At 38.6% G+C, this 14,650-nt stretch overlaps 1 pseudogene; it reads left to right on the forward strand.

The window, feature by feature from the left end:
- The first annotated feature begins 11,545 nt into the window (after positions 1-11,545).
- Positions 11,546-12,105, forward strand: LOC129623795 (poly(A) polymerase type 3-like; annotated as a pseudogene).
- The last annotated feature ends 2,545 nt before the right edge of the window (positions 12,106-14,650 follow it).

Genomic DNA, 14,650 nt, shown 5'->3' on the forward strand with positions numbered 1-14,650 from the left:
ATGTACTGTAGCCTGCCAGGCTCCTCTGTCCATGGGATTTACCAGGCACAAATACTGGAGTGGGTTGCCATTTCCTTCTTTAATGATCAACCTAGACAGCATATTCAAAAACAGAGAAATTACTTTTCCAACAAATGTCCATCTAGTCAAATCTGTGGTTTTTCCAGTAGTGATGTATGGATGTGAGAGTTGGACCATAAAGAAAGTTGAGCACAGAAGAATTGATGCTTTTGAACTTTGTTATTGGAGAAGACTCTTGAGAGTCCCTTGGACTACAAGGTGGAGAAGGCGATGGCACCCCCACTCCAGTACTCTTGCCTGGAAAATCCCATGGACAGAGGAGCCTGGTGGGCTGCAGTCCATGGGGTCACTAAGAGTCGGACACAACTGAGTGACTTCACTTTCACTTTTCACTTTCATGCATTGGAGGAGGAAATGGCAACCCACTCCAGTGTTCTTGCCTGGAGAATCCCATGGACAGAGGAGCCTGGTGGGCTGCTGTCTATGGGGTCACACAGAGTCGGACACGACTGATCCAACTTGTCCATCGTAAAGGAAATCAGTCCTGAATATTTATTGGAAGGACTGATCCTGAAGCTGAAACTCCAATACTCTGACCACCTGATGTGAAGAACTGATTCATTGGAAAAGACCCTGATGCTAGGAAAGATTGAAGGCAGGAGGAGAAGGGGACAACAGAGGATGAGATGGTTAGATGGCATCTCCAACTCAACGGACATGATTTTGAGAAAGCTCTGGGAGTTGATGATGGACAGGGAGGTCTGGTGTGCTGCAGTCCATGGGGTTGCAAATAGTCAGACCCTATTAAGCTACTGAACTAAACTGAAGGGTCTTTTTTGCTCTGAGTCTTATATAGTGTTATAACTTTGCTCAGTGCCTCCACATTAAGGAAATTATACAAGGTTTAGAGACAGGAGTGTAATGAAAATCTGAACAATGTAGAATATGAGTTATTTCTAGGTGCCACAATCTAGCTCTGTCTCTGTTACTAGCCAGATCTAAGACCCTCAACATTTCAGTGCCTCTTTCTCCATCTATCCAAAATAAAATAGAAATAATACCTATTCTGCTCCTATCACCAATTATTGTAAGGCTCAAGAGGAAAATTAACAGGTTCATATGAAAGTGCTATGCTTTTGAGCACTATCATATACAAGCCTCCTGGATATGCAGGTAAGCAAAAGTCCTCCACTTCCTGCACATTCTCCATAGCATGACATTGGTTACTGGAACTTCTTCCCCAAAGAAGTTCTTCTTACCTTCTTCTTGACCGTAAAGAGTGCCCCTAAACTTCATTCATTCATCTATGCACTCATTCATTCAACAACTATTTACACTCTGTGATAGGTGATGGGAATACAAAGAAGAAAAGATCATATTTCTTCCCACAATACATTTATGTCCCAAAGAGGCAAAATACGAAAACTGATGAAATCACATCATGTGAGCTCTATTGAAAGGAAGGTGGGCATAAGCTGCAATGATAGCCATGAGAAAGTGGCAAGTATGAATAGGAAATCTGGAAAATTTTCACAGAAGAGGAAAAGTTGAATTCAAAAGTTGAATTGATGCCAAGGGAACATGGAAACATGCATGTGGTCCGTGGTGGAGAGTAAATTTCAGGGGACAGGACTGCTATGTGCTGAGACTAGGAAGTGTAAAAGAACAGTCCATTCTAGGAATAGCTCTTATGTACCATAGCCTAAGAAAACCCCGAGGGTATGGGGAGGATATGGTCATAGACAAAATCTTAATCAAGAAGTATTTGATTAAGGTTTGGATAGGAACTTGAAACTTATCCAGTACATGATATGCTGTAATTGTTAAATATTAGCTATTAATAAGATTGCATTTGCAGTTTGAAAAACTAATTTTGGGGATGTAACTACTAGAAATACTAAGGTTTTTTGTTGTTGTTGCTGTTTTGTCTAGTCACTGAGTTGTGTCTGGCTTTTTTGCAACCCCATGAACTGTAGCCTGCCAGGCTCCTCTGTCCATGGGCTTTTCCAGGTAAGAATACTGGAGTGGGTTGCCATTTCCTTCTCCAGGGGATCTTTCCCACCCAGGGACTGAACCCACATCTCCTTCATTGGCAGGCAGATTCTTTACCACTGAGCCACCAGGGAAGCTTCAGAAGTAGTAAAAGTAAAGGATAAGAATTCTGTATGAAAGGTATTCGAGGAATGTAGGACCTTTTTTTTTTTTTTTTTTTAAGGAAAAAAAGAGAGTAATATTGTCCTGAGGTAGTTGTTTAGAGATTGGTTTAACAGGTTGTTCTAGAATGAGAAAGAGGACAGTGGAGAACAAAAGCGTGAATGGATCTAGAAAGTTGTAAATGGTCTGTGAAAAGTTGTAAAGGGTCAAATAAGGGGAAAGAAAAGAAGACAGAGAATCATTTCATGTGGTCAAGTTGGCTAAGACTAAATTAGTTTATTATAAGTCTTTAAAATGACCTTTAATATGTGTACTGATGTAAAGTTAGAGTTTGTTTTTCTCTCTCAAAAGGACAGAATTTCTTCGATAATCAGTAAACTCTTAACATAAGACTTGGAGAAGGCAATGGCAACCCACTCTAGTACTCTTGCCTGGAAAATCCCATGGGTGGAGGAGCCTGGTGGGCTGCAGTCCATGGGGTCGCGAAGAGTCAGACACGACTGAGTGACTTCACTTTCACTTTTCACTTTCATGCATTGGAGAAGGAAATGGCAACCCATTCCAGTGTTCTTGCCTGGAGAATCCCAGGGACGGGGGAGCCTGGTGGGCTGCCGTCTATGGGGTCGCACAGAGTCGGACATGACTGAAGCGACTTAGCAGCAGCAGCAACATAAGACTGTAAAAGGTTTTTCTTTACCTTCTGAAAAATCCACACAAGAAGCAAAGATTCTGTGTCTTTTTGTTGCAGTGCATTGTCTTTATTTTGCTCTCAATTATTCAGGAGAACTGAATTTTCTCATCATTAAATGAACTAAGTTTTTCTTTTGCTTTTTAGAATTGTGTTACTTCTTATATTTACTTTAAAAATCTTTTATTGTTTCATAGTGGTATGCAATCCTATTTAATCAATCGTTCAAACTTTTGGTCATTTTGGACAATTTTTGATATCTTATCTTACTCAAATCAAACCCTAAATAAAATCTTGATCTGAAACTGACTTTGAGATTTCCCAGAGGGTTCCTAGAAAAATCTCAAATGATTTATTCTTTCATCTTTAGAAGAGAGAGATATTTAAAAAATAATTACATTTATTTTGTATGTTTAATTGCATAAAAACATTGTCAAATAAAAGGAGATACTTAATTCCCCCTAAGGGTTATATCTGCATGGGTATATGTTGTTAATATAAATATTTAAAATTATATAAAATTCATAGAAATATATCAATGTTCTACTCATTCATGATATCTCCTGATATGTTATCAGTTGTAACTGCAATTATTACCTTTAATGTTATATGTCACAGAAACAAGGTAAGTTTCTTATCTGTTGCATAACAGTTATCCTCTCTCATCTGTCATTTCATTTTCCATGGTTTTTTGTCAAGCATGTACTGAAAATGTTAAATGGAAAATCCAGAAATAAATAATAGTCAAGTTTTGAATTGTGTGCACTTCTGAGTAGCTTGATGAAATCTTGAGCGATCCTGCTCCTTCCTGTTCAGAGTCCCCAAATGTTGACATCTTCTACTCTGACATTTAACTGTTGACATCATCATGGTCCTGTGATCCAAGGTCAACTGAAATGGATAATCCTTCTTCTGACTTTTTGTTGTAAGGTCAAATAGTAGCCCAACACTACATCACAATTTTCCATTCACCTTCCTTCATGTCATCAAGTAGGCATTTTATCATCCCAATAAGAAGAGGGAGTACAGTACAAAAAGATATTTTGGGAGTGAGAGTGAGCCCCCATCCACATAACTTTTATTATTACAGTATAGTTACAAGTATTCTACTTTATTATTAGCTATAATCATTGTTCATAACTTACTGTGTCTAATTTATGTTAAATTGTATCATAGGTATGTATAGGAACAAATAGTATACTTAGGGTTCATTACTATCTGCAGTTTTAAGCATTCACTGGGGATCTTTGAATGTATCCACTGTGGATAAAGGGAGGACTACTGTATTTTTATAAGAATCTCTTCATAAATCTTTAATGATGGTCATTTTAACTCTTTTGCTTTTACGAATAGTTATTGTTTTATTCTGATACTTTTTGAAAGCTCTTGCAATCATCAATAAGCCAGGATGCTTCCTTCTCAACAAAAGGAACTGTCTCAGAGATCCATGGAAATGATTATGATAGGAATTGTAGGGTACCAGCTTCTGGTGGCATTGCTCAAATAGCTTTGAGATCATACCACTGGGCTGGGTAAAGATTTTCAGAACATTAGTGGGGAAGCTGATGGGTTCATAAAATAGGTAACTCAAGGTCAAGCAGAGCAAGAATTAACAACATGGGACTGAATGAACTGATGAGGGATGATTATTATTCTTATGGCCTTATATTTGGAGCATTGATAGTTCTTTAATATTCTATTTTCTGTATTTAAGGAATCCTTTTCTGTTTTCTCTTAAGCTAGCTATAACTCACAACAATTTAGTAAATTATAGGTTTCTCATCAAAAATGAAACATTTGTGTTTTTCTCTCTACCTAGCCCTTCCAGCAGAGAAGGCGATGGCACCCCACTCCAGAACTCTTGCCTGGAAAACCCCATGGACAGAGGAGCCTGGTAGGCTGCAGTCCATGGGGTCACGAAGAATCAGACACGACTGAGCGACTTCACTTTCACTTTTCACTTTTATGCACTGGAGAAGGAAATGGCAACCCACTCCAGTGTTCTTGCCTGGAGAATCCCAGGGATGGGGGAGCCTGGTGGGCTGCCATCTATGGGGTCGCACAGAGTCGGACACGACTGAAGCAACTTAGCAGCAGCAGCAGCCCTTCCAGAATTTAGAAACTGTCATTGAGTATTCTTATTTTCATGGCAATATAGTTATTTGCCCAAATTCAATAGGAATCTGTTTTACTTGTAACACAATTGGGAAAATTGATTTTATTACCAAGGCTTTGGCTGGTATGTCATACTTGAGAATAGTGTGCATAGCATCAAATATGAGCAAACCATTTAAAGAACTACTTAAGTTGACTTCATGTAGCCAATGCTTAGAAAGCACTCTAAAAAAAAAAAAAAAAAAAAAGAAGGCCTGATAATAACTTAGACAGTTCCCAGTATTACAGATGAGTAAGGAAGGCCACTTAAGTTTCCAAGTCTACAAAACTTAAGCTGCTTTGCAGACCCCAAGAAGAGAGTTCAGTTCAATTCAGTCACTCAGCCGTGTCCTACTCTTTGCAAGCTCATGGACTGCAGCACAGCAGGCCTCCCTGTTCATCACCAACTCCGAGTTTACCCAAACTCACGTCCATTGAGTTGGTGATGCCATTCAACCATCACATCCTCTGTCATCCACTTCTCCTCCCTCCTTCAATCTTTCCCAGCATCTGGGTCTTTTCCAATGAGTCAGTTCTTCATGTCAGGTGGCCCAAGTATTGGAGTTTCAGTTTCAACAGCAGTCCTTCTAATGAACACTCAGGACTGATCTCCTTTAGGAAGGACTGGTTGGATCTCCTTGCAGTCCGAGGGACTCTCAAAAGTCTTCTCCAACACCACAGTTCAAAATCATCAATTCTTCGGCTCTCAGCTTTCTTTATAGTCCAACTCTCACATCCTTACACGACTACTGGAAAAACCATAGCCTTGACTAGACGAACCTTTGTTGGCAAAGTAATGTTTCTGCTTTTTAATGTGCTGTCTAGGTTGGTCATAACTTTCCTTCCAAGAAGTAAGTGTCTTTTTATTTCACGGCTGCAGTCACCATCTGCAGTGATTTGGAGCCCCCCCCAAAATAAAGTCAGTCACTGTTTCCACTGTATACCCATCTATTTGCCACGAAGTGATGGGATAGGATACCATGATCTTAGTTTTCTGAAGAGAGGAATTCACCTAAATCTACAGGTAGCTTAGGTAAAGTCTAGTGGCAAGTCCTTAGATTGGCATCCCAACTTCAAGAAACTTTTAAAAGTCTTATCTGAAATTCCTTAGGAAAGCTCCAACAAAGCAAATTTTAAAATGTTGACATTTACGATTTTTGCTGAACTAATATAAATGACCAAGTCCAATGTAATGAGACTAGACTTATTTTGTAAACAAGAGTTATTTTACTTTGATTATATTTGATCAGAATTGGGGTGATTGTACAGAAAGTTTTTGTTTCAATGAAAAATTATAACCCATCCTTTTGAGTTATCACTTAATCATTGTCTTTGAGCTCTTTTTCACCTCTTTGTCACCTGGATCCTGCTCTCCTGTATATTTTATCCATAATTCATGTTTCCAATTTTTCTCCCACCCACTTGGCTTGGCATCACTGAAAACTAAAGCTGCCTTTTTCCTGAAGCCCTGTAAGCTGAAGGTGACTGACATGATATAACTTCAAAGGCTTTATCACCACAGCAGTGTGGGGCACTCAGAAATTTCAAGGAACACTTGCATGTCCCAATCTCTGCTCCAAGGCAAGTGACCGTGACAGTAGCATTACCGCTGTAATTCTCACTAAAGATGCTTCAAGCCCAACACTGAGAAAGCTTCTTGACCAGTTGCCCTCTGGACTTAAAAGTTAGGTTTATCACCTGGTCCAACGATTAATCTTTGTTTTCCCTCTTTTTTTCAGACCTCCTACTTCATAACTTCTAACCTGAATCTCTCTCCACAGCAATCAACCTAACTTCTTTTTTTTTTTTTCTGTTAAACTTCTAGGAAAGTTTTAGATAGGGAAATATGAAGACCCACTCAGACTTCTGAAGTTGGTATAAAGATTATTTTAAAATGAAAACATTTGAACTAAAAACATGCAGAAAGAAATCTTATCTGAACTTCCCTTATCTGACTAAAACAGAATCTCCAGAAAATACAGCTGCCATTAACCCCCTCCAGGGAGTTTTCTGTGAATTCCACTGCCACAGAAGCAGACTGCCCATTTTTATTTGCATCAAAAAGCCCAACAGTACTTTTCATCCTTCTTATTGAAATATTAAGCATCCCCTTCACTTTTGTTAAATTTTGCATATATACTTATAATCCCTGGTTATTGAGTGAGTTACTCATAGCTAAGTCTCCAGCCTGTATGGAGTACACACATAAATAAGCCTTTTCTTTTCTTCTGTTATATATACCATTCTGTTTTCATCCGGTTCTGTTTTCTCCCATCAGGAGGCTACCATAAGCCTCTTATCCTTCTCCGTCAGAGGGCAGACAGAATGAAAACCACAATTACAGAAAACTAAGCAATCTGATCACATGGACCACAGCCTTGTCTAACTCAATGAAACTAAGCCATGCCATGGAGGGCCACCCAAGATGAACAGGTCATGGTGGAGAGTTCTGACAAAATGTGGTCCACTGGAGAAGGGAATAGCAAACCACTTCATTATTCTTGCCTTGAGAATCCCATGAACAGTATGAAAAGGCAAAAAGATAGGACACTGAAAGATGAACTACCCAGGTTGGTAGGTGCCCAATATGCTAACAGAGAACAGTGGAGAAATAACTCCAGAAAGAATGAAGAGACAGAGACAAAGCAAAAACAACACCCAGTTGTGGATGTGACTGGCGATAGAATTAAAGTCTGATGCTCTAAAGAGTAATATTGCAAAGGAACCTGGAATGTTAGGTCCGTGAATCAAGGCAAATTGCAAGTGGTCAAACAGGAGATGGCAAGAGTGAACATCCACATTTTAGGAATCAATGAACTAAAATGGACTGGAATGGGTGAATTTAACTCAGATGACATTTTATCTACTACTGTGGGCAAGAATCCCTTAGAAGAAATAGAGTAGCCATCATAGTCAACAAAAGAGTCTGAAATGCAGTACTTGGATGCCATCTCAAATACGACATAATGATCTCTGTTCGTTTCCGAGGCAAACCATTCAATATCACAGTAATCCAATTCTATGCCACGACCAGTAATGCTAAAGAAGCTGAACAGTTCTATGAAGCCCTACTTCCCTGGTGCCTCAGATAGTAAAGTGCCTGCCTACAATGCGGGAGACCTAGGTTCAATCCCTGGGTCGGGAAGATTTCCTGGAGAAGGAAATGGCAATCCACTCCAGTATTCTTGCCTGGAAAATCCCATGGATGGAGGAGCCTGGTAGGCTACAGTCCGTGGGGTCGCAAAGAGTCGGACACGACAGAGCGACTTTACTTGCTCACTCATGAAGACCTACAAGACCTTCTGGAACTAACACCCAAAAAGGATGTCCTTTTCATTATAGGGGACTGGAATGCAAAAGCAAGAAGTCAAGAAATACCTGGAGTAACAGGCAAATTTGGCCCTGAAGTACAGAATGAAGCAGGGCAGAGACAATAGAGTTTTGCCAAGAGAACGCACTGGTCATAGCAAACACCTTCTTCCAACAACACAAGAGAAGACTCTACACAGGACATCACCAGATGGCCAGCAGTGAAATCAGATCGATTACATTCTTTGCAGCCAAAGATGGAGAAGCTCTATACATTCAGCAAAAACAAGACCAGAAGCTGACTGTGGTTCAGATCATGAACTCCTTATTGCCAAATTCAGACTTAAATTGAAGAAAGTAGGGAAAACCACTAGACCATTCAGGTATGACCTAAATCAAATCTCTTATGATCATACAGTGAAAGTGAGAAATAGATTCAAGGGATTAGATGTGATAGAGTGCCTGAAGAACTATGGACAGAGGTTCGTGACACTTGTACAGGAGGCAGTGATCAAGTCCATCCCCCCAAAAAAGAAATGCAAAAAGGCAAAATGGTTGTCTGAGGAGGCCTTACAAATAGCTGTGAAATAAGACAAGTGAAAGGCAATGGAAAAAAAGGAAAGATATACCATTTGAATGCAGAGTTCCAAAGAATAGCAAGGAGAGATAAGAAAGCCTTCCTCAGTGATCAGTGCAAAGAAATAGGGGGAAAAAATAGAATAGGAAAGACTAGAGATGTCTTCAAGAAACTTAAAGCTACCAAGGGAACATATCATGTGAAGATGGGCACAATAAAGGACAGAAATGGTATGGACCTAACAGAAGCAGAATATATTAAGAAAAGGTGGCAAGAATACACAGAAGAACTACACAAAAAAGATCTTCATGACCCAGATAATCACAATGGTGTGATCACCCATGTAGAGCCAGACATCCTAAATGCAAAGTCAAGTGAGCCTTAGGAAGCATCACTATGAACAAAGCTAGTGGAGGTATAGAATTCCAGTTGAGCTATTTCAAATCCTAAAAGATGATGCTGTGAAAGTTCTGCCAGCATAGTTGGAAAACTTAGCAGGGACCACAGGACTAGAAAAGGTCAGTTTTCATTCCAATCCCAAAGAAAGTCAATGCCAAAGAATGCTCAGACTACCGCACAACTACTCGTCCACAAGCTGGCAAAGTAGTGCTCAAAAACCAGGCTTCAACAGTATGTGAACTGTGAACTTTCAGATGTTCAAGGTGGGTTTATAAAAGGCATAGGAACCAGAGATCAAACTGCCAACATCTGTTGGATCATCGAAAAAGCAAGAGTTCCAGAAAAACATCTACCTTTGCTTTATTGACTATGTCAAAGACTTTGACTGTGTTGATCACAACAAACTGTGGAAAATTCTTCAAGAGATGGGAATACTAGACCACTTGACCTGCTTCTTAAGAAATCCGTATGAAGGTCAGGAAGCAACAGTTAGAACTGGACATGGAAGAACAGACTGGTTCCAAATCGGGAAAGGAGTACATCAAGGCTGAATATTGTCACCCTGTTTATTTAACTTATATGCAGAGTAAATCACGAGAAATGCTGGGCTGGATGAAGCACAAGCTGGAATCAAGATTGCCAGGAGAAATATCAATAACCTCAGATATACAGATGGCACCACCCTTATGGCAGAAAGCAAAGAAGAACTAAATAGCCTCTTGATGAAAGTGAAAGAGAAGAATGAAAAAGTTGGCTTCAAACTCAACATTTAGAAAACTAAGATCATGGCATCCAGTCCCATCACTTCATGACAAAAAGATAGAGAAACAGTGGATACAGTGACAGACTATTTTGGGGGGCTCCAAAATCACTGCAGATGGTTACTGCAGCCATGAAATTAAAAGAAGCTTGGTACTTGGAAGAAAAGCTATGACCAATCTAGACAGCATATTGAAAAGCAGAGACATACTTTGCCAACAAAGGTGAGTCTGGTCAAAGCTATGATTTTTCTAGTAGTCATATATGGATGTGAGAGCTGGACTATAAAGAAAGCTGAGTGCTGAAGAATTGATGCTTTTTAACTGTGGTGTTGGAGAAGACTTTCAAGAGTCCCTTGGACTGCAAGGAGAGCCAACCAGTCCATCCTAAAAGAGATCAGCCTTGAATATTCATTGGAAGGACTGATGCTGAAGCTGAAACTCCAATCCTTTGGCCACCTGATGTGAAGAACTGACTCATTGGAAAAGACCCCGATGCTGGGATATATTGAAGGCTGGAAGAGAAGGAGATGACAGAATACAATGGTTGGATGGCATCACCGACTCAATAGACATGAGTTTGAGTAAACTCTGGGAGCTGGTGATGGACAGGAAGGCCTGGTGTGCTACAGCCCATGGGGTCGCCAAGAGTTGTACACGACGAAGCGACTGAACTAAACTGAACTTTCTTCTGTTAACTTGCTGTTGTCAGTTAATTTGCAGCCCCCCAATGACTGGACCTAAGTTGGAAGAAGAAGTGTATTGGTCCCAAAAGTGACACAGTGAATGGTGGAACGTAGGTAGGAGTCTGACACAGTGAAGGTGGAACAGTTAAGAGGCATAGAATTTCAAATGAAAATAGACATGATCCAGAGAGGGGAGAAGACAAGCATGATGCGAAGGCCAACTAGTGTCCAGAAACGGCTTTTCCAGGGAGCTTTGCATGATGAATTCATCACAACTCATGATTGCTTTCCAGTCTTAGATGCCCTAGTTGTTATTATACTTAGAAGTTATCCACTTCTCTCAGGTGAAATTAACATTAAGTAAATTCACTGGACCAATTTATAAAACCTGATGGTCATTGTTAATTTATATATGAAACAAATTCCCTGTGAATCAGCAACCCAATCCTAAGGCTCAAGAGAAATGAAAATATACCTTCACAAAAAAATTGTACATAAATTTTCATAACAAATTTAACCCTAACAGCAAGAAACTCAAAACAACCCAAATATTAGGTAGTAAATCCATACAACAGAACACAATTCAACAATAAAAAGAATGAGTTCCTAATACAGACAACAACATGGACAAATCTCAAAACCATTATACTGAACTAAAGAAGTCAGACAGAAGAATTCTCATGATTTTGCATTTACAGGCAAAACTAATGCACAGTGATAAAAATTTTAAATGGTTGCTTAGAGGAAGGATGAGCAGTTGACCAGAAAGATCCTCGTGGGAACTTTCTGCATGAGGGAAATGTTGTACATCTTGATTGGAGAGGTGAGCAAAGTATCAACAGCTCATGAAACTATACATTTAAAATATGGGATTTCCTATGATAAGTTGAAATTACAGGGAGAAGTAGAAGATTTAAGAGCTGTTGAAGAGGCATTTGTACCAAGTTATCAAACTGTTTGATGGAATAGAGATTGATATTTTGTTTGCAAGATTAGCACTGCAGACTATTCCAGGAAACTTGGACTTAAAACATGACAGTCTGCTTAAAAATTTAGATATGTATAAGAAGTCTTAATGATTGCAGGGTTTTGATTTTGTTGCAAATCAATGAAATGGTTTTATGAGATGTTTTACATCTAGTATCAAACATTGAAAACTTCAGGTTAACCCTGAGGGCTATCAAACTGTGGGCCAAATGCCACAACATCTACTCCAATATATTAGGTTTTTTCAGTGGTATCTCCTGGGATATGCTCATAGCAGGAACTTGCCAGCTTTGTCCAAATGCGATAGCATCAACTCTTGTACATAAATTTTTCTTGGTATTTTCTAAATGATATGTGTTTAGATTATATTAAAATAAAGTTGATTATAGACACTGAAAAAAAATAAAAAATAAAATATGGGATTTCTAGAAAATGTAAATTTTACTTCAATAATAAGATTATTGTAGACAAATAAACACAAAGGGAGGAGACACCACCAAGGGGTGAATGTGAGAAAGTTGATAATGTAGAAGAGTTGATTTGCAACTGAATTTAATGTTTCAAAGAACAAATACAAGGAGCTGATAAAGAGAAAAAGTATATGTATCAGAGTAGGAAAATAAGACATAGAAAAAGAAGCACAAACCATATATTGAAGAATTAGGTGAGCAGGGTAATTTGCATATTGTTCATTGTCCTAAGATTATAAGCATGAGAGACAGAATGGAATTAACTGGCTCTTAGGGTGCCAGAAGTGGCTGAGGACTCCTAGCAGCAGCCATCTGGGGTCCCTGCAGATTTGCCTATAGTGTCCTGATGATGATGTACAAAATGATAGCGGCTGCTCAGAGTTTTAATAGATTCAGTCTGGGATGCAGTGTCCTAGGAATCATGGCGGCCTGACTCTGGGGTGGAGGCCTCAGGAAATCTCAGGCTTCCAGGGGAAGTGCTCTGCTGTGGCCACAACAGACTCAGCCTCATATAAGATATAAAATGTCACTCTTCAGTCAGAGTCACAGCAGACTTGCCCCAAGGATTCTGGAGATTTAAGAGCATTTGAATAAACATAATTCACATTCTTAGCCAAAATCTGATCGGAACACTCCAAACATCTCAAGCCTGCCATGCTCAGTTAGAAATCCCTTGAGATGTACTCTATTTCTGGCTCCCAATTAAGCTGAAACAAGAACGGCTTTTTGCATTACATTTTGGCATATTCACTCAACCCAGGTAGGCCAGAGATTAGTGAAAATAAAAAACAGCAAAGGAGTGAAATTGCCCTATCTTCTGAAAAGGGGGGAAATTTGTTTTTGCAGTACTGGGTAATTGTTTGTGCAGTTCTGATTTTTCTAAATGGATAGTGTGATTTTAACTTTAATTTTTATGCTGAAACAGCTTGCCTCCTAGATACCTCTCCATGTACAGTACATGAATCCATATGATTTAATTCTAACATTTCCTGTCATGGTATTCTGAAATCTTATGTCATTACTTCTTAAAAGATCTACTCAACATAGCATTTATTTTCAAATTCCCTGGAAATCTCATAAAGAACTATATTATTGCCTACTTAGATTTACAAAATGAATTTCATGTTAGCTAGATTTTTCCTAATATATTTTCACATATATTACTACAAATATAATGTATATTTTTGTAGATTCACATATCATGTCAGAATTTATGATTTGATTTATTGTGCCTCTAAAATTTCTGCCTCTTGCAAAATATTTTTTTGTAAAAAAGTTCATACTGGTGTTGACACATATAGAACGTGAATTTTAGCTTACAAGAACCTAATGGTTAAAATTTATAACCTATACAATTCTTAACAATTTTTATACTTGTGCTTCCCTAGCCTTCATTAACATTTAATTTAAATTTATTTCACATATGGGCATTTTTTGCTTGACTTAAATGATGTATTTTTGTATGCTTGGTATCATTTGTTGTGTGAGCTATTTTTAATGTCATTCATTTTGCCAGTTTAAAATATATGTTATATTTTCTGATGTTATTCCTGTATTATATATTATTTATCTGAAATTTTAGAATTATAGTTCTGAAGGTATAGTACTAAATTACTTGAATGCAATCAAATAATCTATGTAAAAATTTAATTTTGAATGTACTTTCCATATAAAATATGTTTATTTTTAAAATTCCTCTTGAATATTTACATATACAGTTTTGTACATGTAATGAATACACTTAGTACAATGGTAATTATAAATTACACAGATAATTGTACTTTGAAAAATGGCCATATACACCAGCAATAGTTACCTCTGAGATTTTTTTTTCTTTTTCCACTGTTTTATCATTGTCCACACTAAGCAATCACCATTGTCAGAGATGTCTGGTTATTTTTTCCCCTTCATCACTATAAGCAAGTTTCCTACTTTTTATCACCAAACTGTTTAAATTTTTATTTCCAAATTGGCTTTTGAAACTTCAAAATCATTATAAAATAAAATAAAATGAAGTTTTAAATTCTGGTCAGATCTAATTTCAAGGTACTTCACAGCCACAGCCACTTCTCTGAGAACTGTCCTTTACCACTGAAGTAACTTTTTAAAACTTACCAAAAAAGTTTACCATCAGTTCAGTTCAGTTCAGTCGCTCAGTCGTTTCTGACTCTTTGCAACCCCATGAATCGCAGCACGCCAGGCCTCCCTGTCCATTACCAACTCTCAGAGTTCACTCAGACTCACGCCCATCGAGTCAGTGATACCATCCAGCCATCTCATCCTCTGTCATCCCCTTCCTCCTGCCCCCAATCCCTCCCAGCATCAGAGTCTTTTCCAATGAGTCAACTCTTCACATGAGGTGGCCAAAGTACTGGAGTTTCAGCTTTACCATCATTCCTTCCAAAGAACACCCAGCACTGATCTCCTTTAGGATGGACTGGTTGGAT

Source organism: Bubalus kerabau, chromosome 11, assembly GCF_029407905.1.
Source record: "Bubalus kerabau isolate K-KA32 ecotype Philippines breed swamp buffalo chromosome 11, PCC_UOA_SB_1v2, whole genome shotgun sequence".
NCBI lineage: Eukaryota > Metazoa > Chordata > Mammalia > Artiodactyla > Bovidae > Bubalus > Bubalus kerabau.